The sequence below is a fragment of the Triticum aestivum genome, chromosome 6A (assembly GCF_018294505.1).
Source record: "Triticum aestivum cultivar Chinese Spring chromosome 6A, IWGSC CS RefSeq v2.1, whole genome shotgun sequence".
NCBI classification, from domain to species: Eukaryota; Viridiplantae; Streptophyta; class Magnoliopsida; order Poales; family Poaceae; genus Triticum; species Triticum aestivum.
Window position 1 is genome coordinate 386,936,635 of NC_057809.1, and position 9,610 is coordinate 386,946,244.

A 9,610-nucleotide genomic window follows, 5' to 3' on the forward strand; every position below is an offset into this window, starting at 1 on the left:
AGCCTTCGTTGAACAACATGGCGCGGAGGTGGTTGACCGGTGCTTGAACTGGCCTTACGATGAACAGAACGATGCTGAGGCATGACTCACATGAACGACATGAAGAACAGAACAACCATAACACACTGCAAAAGGAACATAACACAAAGAAAGGAAATCTAATCAGGCGCATTAAACAACAAAAAGGCATACACCTAGACCCAGGAACAGAATTCAAAAGACAAGGTTCTATAAAGGGCATGGAACATTTTTTTATATGAAAGGGAGAGGCATCCCAAAAGTAAACTGTAAGCCTTCTTAAAAATACACAGGCAGAAGGAAAAGGCAATCAAACAAATCCGAGCGACGAAAAAACAAGAGAGAGAGAGAGAGCAAGTACACGAAACACCTTCCCAAGAGCCCATGGGAAACTATAAGCCCAAACAAACAAGATTCTCTAAAGTTTGTGGCCCAAGAAATACCTTCCCAAAAGCCCATGAAGAACCAGAAGCCCTAAAGGAACAGGGTCCTCTAAAGCCCGTGCTAGTTTTTTCTCTATAAGAGAAGGGGGCGGTCCAAAGACCAAAGACCCAGCCGAGGAAGAATCAATAAACAAGTAACATATTTATTATTTGGGCACGTGGGAAGAGCATTGAATCCAAATAAGAAGACTATTATTATTTGGGCACATGGGAAGAGCATTGAATCCGAAGAAGAAGACTATTATTTTCGGTCTTGCAAAACACAGAAAGAAAACACTGTAAGAGCCATATAGAAAGCCCAAGGACTTTATTGCATCAGAGGAATGAACCAATTCAGTACAAAGTAGGCACATAGGCCCAAATAGGAAGCCCAGAAAAGATAGCTAAAGAGATTGAAGAGAGGAAAGCATCTGAGAGCACATTAGACCCCAGTCAAACTGGGCCAGAACAGGGCTAGCATCTAGATTTATCTCTGTCTCCACAGACGTACGGTGCAAGCACAATAGCTCTCTCTCCAAGTGACCAACACGCCGAATGGTAGAGACTGCAGTAGTTATGGAAGAACGAAGGGAGCTCCTATAGGCCATCATACAGTCATAATTATAGTCTTGAACCACAAACCCATACAGATGCTGCAAAAAACTTATAGCCTGGAGGGCAGCTTGTTCATAAGCATGGACAAAACCACACCAGGATGAGCTCCAAAAAAATTCTCGTCGCGGAACCGGAGCAGAATTATCCCCTGGAAGCTCCAGTTCTACCCCAGCAAGAACGGACCCATCCTCTGTGACCTCACACAGATACAAAAGCGCCGGCAAAGAACACTGAGCCACCACGGCTTCCAAAATGGGTATAACAGTTGAAATAAGAGCACACATCCTGCTCACACACAACGAAATTATAAAAAAACTGAAAATAACACGACCCCCAGAGTAGATCCGGAATACACTACTAGGAAAAGGCCTACTAATGGCGCACCAGTTTTGCCTACTAATGGCACATCACTGGTGCGCCATTAGTATCACGCCACTAGTATTTATTACTAATGGCGCACCACCCAGTGCGCCATTAGTATATAACACCATGCGCCATTAGTATGCCTCCCAGTGGCCATATTTAACCATGTGCTTTGGCACACTAATGGCGCATTGCGGATGGATGCGCCATTAGTATACTTGGCATACTAATGGCGCACTGTTTGGTGATGCGCCATTAGTATACTTTGGCATACTAATGGCGCACTCTGTAGTGATGCGCCATTAGTATGAATATTAGGTTTTATTTTTTTATTTTTCTGATTTTTGCACAGGTTACAAAATATATTATTTGACAGAATATAGACAGTAGCACACAACAACAGCAAATTCATCGAATACAATAGAAGATTAGTCTCCGAATACAGTTCACCATATTAGTCTCCGAATTCAAAAGACCGAACAAAGATAAAACATTACAAGTCTCGAGACCGCGAGTATCGAGTTTGTCTTCACATTACAAGTCGATATCGATCATCTAAACTACCATCACATAGAAGAGAGCTGCGGTCATCACGATGAGCATCATCGCGATGAAACTAGTCTTCATCCGGTTCCTCCAACGCTCCCTCCTCTCTCCCTCTAGATAGCGAGTGTATCTAGATTCCGCCTCCGCCCTAGTGGTGTACCCTTTGTAACTGTTACCGCTGAAACAGTGAACCTGTTTCCGACACTCCTCCCAGTCGTCGTAGACTCCGGGAACCTTACCCTTGTACACGACATACGACGGCATCTCTATGCACAATCCAAACAACAGACAATACATACATAAGCAATATATAAGTATGCAACAAAAGGATCGGAAGAGAAAAGCAAGACATTAATAGCACGATTCATGGTCCTACTAATAAATAGCATTGATTACATCTAAGTTGAATGACTGTCCAAACCAAAGAGACATACAATTCCTTAAAGTTTAATTACAACATGAGTCAATCAATGTTTCAGAACTACACATCACTACTTTTGACTCGACTCATGGACAGGAGCGTGGATGAAGCCACCGTCTATCGTGATGGTCATGAAATCGCGGGCGTTGTCAGCCTGCATTTGTAGCATTCCGTCTATCTCAATGTTGGATGGTTGATATCTGAGGAAGAACTGCCCCGAGGTATGAAGGACATCTTGATGGATGATGTCCGCAAACTCCGACTGGATGCGAAAGAATTCTTGTCTGATGTCCGTGTCCTGGATTGCCGACAAGCTCGCGGCCCAATCTTTGAGATTATTTGGTAGCAGAAGGTGATGATGGTCCCTTACGATCGCCCGCATGTGATGGAGGGCGTAGTAGGCATCCTTCTGACCGCCAGGCGCCTTCTTGACGCAGCAGAACGTCGTATTGTGGGCGAACACGTGCTTGCTGTACTTACGAACTGCCCTGGTGAAGGTGCCTCCAGATTTGGCGTAGCCGGGGAGAACATCATCAAGAACTTTCTTGATATTTGTGTAGTCTATCTTAGAGTTACGGTTCGGGTCGAAATAAGTGGCCATGGAATATTTCGGGCTTAAGAGGATGAGTGTGCAATGTGTGTCACTGCATAGAACACGAAATGTTAGAAAAAAAAGAACGATCGAAATCTAAGAAATCATATGTTACGGGGCGGTTAAGGGATGACTTACTCGGGAAAGTAAGCCACAAGGAAGTTATCCTTATCTGGGTTTGCCAGAATGACGTCTTCGAGGTGTGAACTTGCGACTTGGCGGTCCCCAGCGCTGCTCAAGAGCTTGGCACGCATGTAGAAGGGGTCGACGATCACGATGTCCGGGGTCTTGTCTCTAATGATCCGCATCTCCATACTCAGCGAAAACAGCCGAACGAAGGTGTAGTGCAGCGGATGAAGGTTGAACATAGCAAAGATGTCATCAAACCGCAGGACGATCGTACCCCCGATGGCGCCATCCACAAAGCACTTTCCCTCTGGCACCTTGGCCATGAAAACAGGGTATGCCACATCATTCTCTCTGAGACGCCGCTTCTCCAAAGAAAGAACACTGTCATGCAGACTCCGCATAGCACCGGTTGCAGCATTGAGCATATTTGTCGGTAGCATCGCCCTACCCGCCACATGCACCCTCCTCGAGATATCCTTAGGTGAAGGTGGCCCGTCCTGAGCACGGATCGTACTCAGTGCCGGCTGGCTCGCACCGGCGCCCTTTTTAGTCTGCCGTTTCCGGCCCTTCTTCTTGATCTGCTGTAATGGGACCGAGTTCTGCTCACAGACCACCTTCTTGAGCGTGTTGGGGCTGATAATATTTGGCACCTCCACTATCTGAGGCTCGGTGAAGGCGGCAGCTGGAGGCGTCTCCTGAGAACTGAATGCCAGACGACGCCTGTTGCAATTGGGTTTCTCCGCCATACCAGCTAGATCGCGGTCGTCTTGTTTGGGTTCTTGAGAAGGAGGCCCGCAGAACTCATCACCGTACCCATGTTCGGCAAAGTACTTATCGACGTTGGTAAATGTACCATCGTCGTTGTCATCGTCATCCGGATCCTATGCCATATGCATGCCCGGATCCTATGCCATAGGGATGTCCGGCATGTCCGGTAGCGTTGCGGCGTTCTTGCCATGGCTTTGTGCCGGCACGACTGGCGGTCTTGTCTGTGGGGTGGTGTCCCCCGCCCCCAAATGAATCTGGCTCTTCGGCCAAAGCAGGGGCCAGCTTATGCAGGCGCTGAGCGTCATCACATCTTCTTCGTTGACCCCAGCGGGTCGAATCGGAGGTAACAGCTCGTCGCAGCCTGGCAGCACCCGAACCACTTCAACCCTATACATTGTGGGTGGCATCGAATTACCGTGGAACACGGGGTTGCCCGGTTGAATGATTCTTCCCTTGGCGACATCGACCAACTCGCCGCCCATGAAGTGCAGGAGAGTGCAAGGAACGTCGGCGGCGCCCTGCGAAAACATGTAGGGCATCAGGGATGCCCAGTCAAAGGCAAGGAGATGAAGTCCTCGGCCGAGAGGCTTAGTTACCGTGATGCCATTAAGCTCGGCTAATGTCGAGGCACCACCGACGGTGGGCGTGCAACAGACGGAGGGGCCGCTTGCTGGCGAGGTGTCGGCCGGCGTACACCCGGGTGCATTAAGCTCCAATGCCGGTGTCGGAGACACCAATACCGCCGCCGCCGGAGACACCAATGGCGCCGCCGCCATAGACACCAATACCGCCGCCGCCGGAGACACCAATGGCGCCGCCTGCGCGTTGTGCGAGTTGCTGGCCGTGAAGCTGGGAATCGGGGGCGGCCCCTGTTGGCCACCCGCAATCCACGTCGTTATCCCATGAATCAAGGTAGGCATAATGCCGGTGAGCGTAGATCCCAGTTGTTGTTGCACTTGCTCTTGGACCATCTCCGGAATCCGCGCCACTTGCGCCTTGAGTGCTTCAACCTCGCGCGACTGGCTTTCCAAGCTGGTCTTTTTCTCCTTTCACCCACCAGCGGCATAGTATGACAACCATTTTGTGGACAAGCGTTTGTCGGCCACACGACCAGCTGACGTCGGCTTATTGAGCTTATCCCTGTTTTTCATTACGTTCAACACCCTATTCAAAGGGGTGTCGAATGGGGAGCTCTAAGACGACCCCGCGCTACTGCTTTCTTTGTCCCGCGGAAGGAACGTGAACCATTTAGAAATATTGGGGATTAATTAGAATGCAACCATATGGAGCTAATTACGCGGGGGTGTATTCCTTACCAGAACAAGCTCAAGCTCCTTGGTCTTCGGATCCGTGGTAAGCTCCTTTGTTACCGGGTCCTCCTTGTACCGGGCCCTGAGAAAGTTCCTGGTCTACTTGTCACTGTATTTGTCGAAGCGGGGCGGTAGGCCTTGCTCGGCACGCTCCGCGTCCTCCTTGTCCCATACAGGCTCCGCCACTCTGTAACCGCCGGGACCGAGTTGGTGGACCCCTATGTTCAACTGCCGCATTTCTTTCCCCCACTGACTTGATTCGGAGGTTGCGGGGCTCTTGCACTTGATCTTGAACTCCTTTTAGTCATCTTCGCTAATCAAAGGATATTTCGCCTTGATCTTCTCATAACTATCACCTTTGTCAATCATTGCCTTCACCGTTCATTTCCAAGTAGACAGGGCCGTGCTCATCGTCGTGAGGGCGGCACCGTTCATTTTATTACCCGAGAGGCGTGTGTTTGCGAACTCAGCGGGGAACTTGTATCATTCGTGCAGCTTCGTGAAGAGGAGGCTGCGCAAATTCCCTCGGTCCTTATGCCTTAGGTTCTCGGTGTTGATCGAGGCGGTGCTCCGGAGAATGCACCCGAGCTGAATCGAGTACCCCTTGACTACGTGTTTGGGCACCGTTGGATGCCCGTCGGAGTTCACTTCAGTAAATTCCTCCCTGACGGTGCCGAGCACGTTCGGGCGCCGGTCCTTCCGTTGCCTCTTCGGTTGGCTGCCATCTGTGCGTGCGCCGCCATCATCAGTGGTGGCATCCATGGCGCCATCATCAGTGGTGTCATCCCCGACGCTACTAGGGGTTGTGTAGTCAGGATTGGTGTCTTCCGCGGCGTCCTCATAGCGGTGAGGTTCTTCCTCCAACTCCTGGGACAGCTCCCAGAATTGCTTGCCACCCGAACCGCCGGCCTCATCGTTGTTGGCCATGTTTCGCTCTAAATAGGAAAAAAGTTTGGTCAACAAGTTGGTTATTGTCAAGGAACAAGATCATGGTCTCATCATTTAGGGTTTGTCGACACCGAGGCATCCTCAAAGCTAAGCTTTTATCATTTAGGGTTTGTCGACACCGAGGCACCCTAAAAGCCTAAGCGTACATCATTTAGGTTCTCATCGACACCAAGGCACCCTATAGAAGCCAAGTTAAGTTTTCATCATTTAGGGTTTATCGATGCCGAGGCACCCTAGGTTGGGCCTAATCACTTGGCACTAATCACTTGGCTCTATTGCCACCTATGTTGGTTTTATCATCTAGGGTTTATTGATGCTAAGGAAAATTCTAAGTTGGGCCTAATCACTTGGCTCTATTGCCACCTACGGTTTAATGCAGCAAGAATGGCGGGGCAGTTGATCCTACTTAACTAAGTACTAAGATACCCCGGCCCATGCATTAGTCGCAAGTACCCCATATGTCCTATTTTTAGCAAAGTCATGCTAAAATTCACGGAAAATTTCAGCATGACCTTTGCTGAAAATAGGACATATGGAGTACCCGAATTTGCCGGAACGGAAGTTAATCGACATTCCGGCAAACTCAAGGGCCTCTCGGGGTACCTGCAAATTCATCACGACACAATGGTAGGAGACAAAACCCAGCAAACTAGCGGAGTTACTGACGTGTTTACAGAAATTTTTTTCTGTAAAAGATATTCATCATCTTTGCAAGTCTTTCTCAATGTGATCACAAGTAATTCAGAGGCATCACAAGTAATTCAGAAATTGTGAAACAAGCCTTTTAATGTACGAACTTGAAAGAACTACTGAGGCTTTTGCGACAGTCCAGAAAAGTAATGATCAATTCTCTCTATTTCTGTTTCTAGTTCACATAGTTTGATAACTTGGATGCACAAAGGCTATTGGTGCAGTATCATAAGGTTCCATATCATGTAGAAGAAAAAAAGATAGGTGACAATAGCAAGCACACATCTGAGCAGACATTAGCAATATATGACAGAAATGTACATGTTGATTAACAAGCTTGGGCTTAGCAGTAATATTCTGAGAAAATATTTTCTTGAAGCCTGAACAACTGGCTTTCCTTTTTAAAAACAGAACCAAAACCATGACACAATCACTTGACTACATCTATGCAACATGCATAATGCAAGTACCAACTAGTACTTCTATTCAACTCCTTCTACTTATATCTAATACAGACAGTAGTCCAGACAACTCCCAACTCCTAACTAAAGATTAGCAGCATTTGCAAAATACAATAGTTTCAGTAAACTCCTAACTGAATATTAGCAGTAGTTACAGAGTACAACAGTTTCAGTAAACTCCTAACTGAAGATTAGCACAATAGCACTGTCAATGCAGCAAATAATATCGACCAGTACATATCTTGTAAAATTCATTTTCTGCTGAACAAGTATGTGTGTGTGCAATTATGAATTCATTGGCAGGAACAAGTTACTCCATGACATCAAGTTTAAAAATTACTGACAGCAAGCACGTGGAGTAGCAAGTTCAAAATTACAGAATGTATTACCGCAAGCAAATGTACTCCAAATGGCACCATCAGTTAATCATGTACTCCAAATATTCAGGACAGAGCATTCATTCAGATTCGGCAAGCTAGTACTCCAAACTGTATGTAAAATGTGCTCCTACTAAAAAAACAGGACATTGTGCCTGTCAAATATGCAGTTCTCCTTATCAACCTACCTACCAGTAACAAAACCAAAAAAACTCATGCAGCACCTACATGAGTAGCAGGAGTATTTCTGAATTGTGATGATAGGTTATTAATTTCTTACAGAGTGCACCATTTAAAGGCATTGATGTGTTTATTTATCTGCAAGACACCCCTTGTACTGAAAGTATCATGACATGTTTTTGCAAGCAAGGAGCAGGGCAGGGCAGGGCACCCTTTGTACACAAGCAAGCAAAGATCAGAGCAGAACCTGAGAGGTCGACAAGTAGTTTGGCGCAGGGTGCGGACCGACCAGCGAGCGGGCGGGGCAGGAGGCAGCGGGTGACGGCGAAGACGGCGAAGCAGAGGCAGCGGGTGACGCCAGAGACCAGCAGTTGCGCGAGGAGGAGCACGAAGAAGGCGCAGACATCGTAGACGGTGGAGGCGTTGGTGTCGTAGAGGCACCGGAGACCTTGCCCTGCGAGACAGAGAAGGGGCCGTCAGGCCTGGCGCAGGCGGGGGGCATGGGGAGGAGGAGGAGGGGCAAGGGGAGGAGGAGGGTCGGGGGGCATACGGTGCTGCGTCGCTGCTCGGCGCCGACGGCGAGGAGGAAGGCAAAGACGTTGAGGAAGATGAGGAAGCCGCAGAGCGTGAGGGAGGCCGGACGCGAGGGAGGCGAGGGTGGAGTCCGGCGGGGGTCGGGGCGGCGGGGGTGGGGGCGCGGGGGCGGCGGGGGTGGAGTCCGGCGGGGGTCGGGGCGGCAGCGGCGTGGGTCGGGGCAGCGGGGGGAAGTGGATCTGGCGCGGGAGAGGGACAAAGGGGATCTGGCGGGAGGGAGGGAATTAGCTAGGGGGGGATCTTACTAATGGTGCACCCGCGGGCGGTGTGCCATTAGTAATCTTTTTTTACATAGCAATGGCGCACCAGGCAGAGGTGCGCCATTAGTAATCTTTTTTTTACATAGCAATGGCGCACCAGGCAGATGTGCGCCATTAGTAATCTTTTTTTTATATATAGCAATGGCGCACCAGCCAGAGGTGCGCCATAAGTAATTTATTTTTATTTTTTGTTGCATGTAATAATTTTTTAGAAAATGAATATGAATATGAAACAGTAATTTTTTTATAAAAACAGTAATAATTGTTGTTTAACAACAATTGTAGTCTACACTTTTTTATTATTATTTTTAAAAAATGAAGAGGGGAGAGGAGGCGGAGCTCAACGGGGAGCGGGGGAGGGTGCGGGGGGTGCTCGTCGGCGGTGGTGGAGCGGGGAGGGTGCGGGGGGTGCTCGTCGGCGGTGGTGGAGCGAGGGAGGGTGCGGGGGGTCGTCGGCGGCGGTGGTGGAGCGGGGGAGGGTGCGGTGGGTCGTCGGCGGCGGTGGAGCTAGCAGGGGAGGGTGCGGGTGGGATCGAGATCGAGATGGAGGGGGGATCGAGATCGAGATGGAGGGGGATCGAGATCGAGTGTCCTCATGAATATTCAATATTTTATCATATTGAATATGAAAGAATATCATCAAATTTGAAAAAATATTCATGAATTCAAAAAGTGCCCATGAAATTTAAAAATATTCATGATATCAAAAAGTGCCCATGAAATACAACCGAGAAATGAAGACTACGATTTAAATACAGTCGATCTTAGCTAGCTATCTGTTCATAATCTTCTTGCCCTTCTTTTTCGCAAATGGAGTTCTTCTGTCGAACGGACGTCCTTTAGGTAGGGTGGTCCTGCTTCTTCTTGTGGTGTATGCTGCTACTTCATCGTCGTCGTCATGTTCGATCTTCGGGTC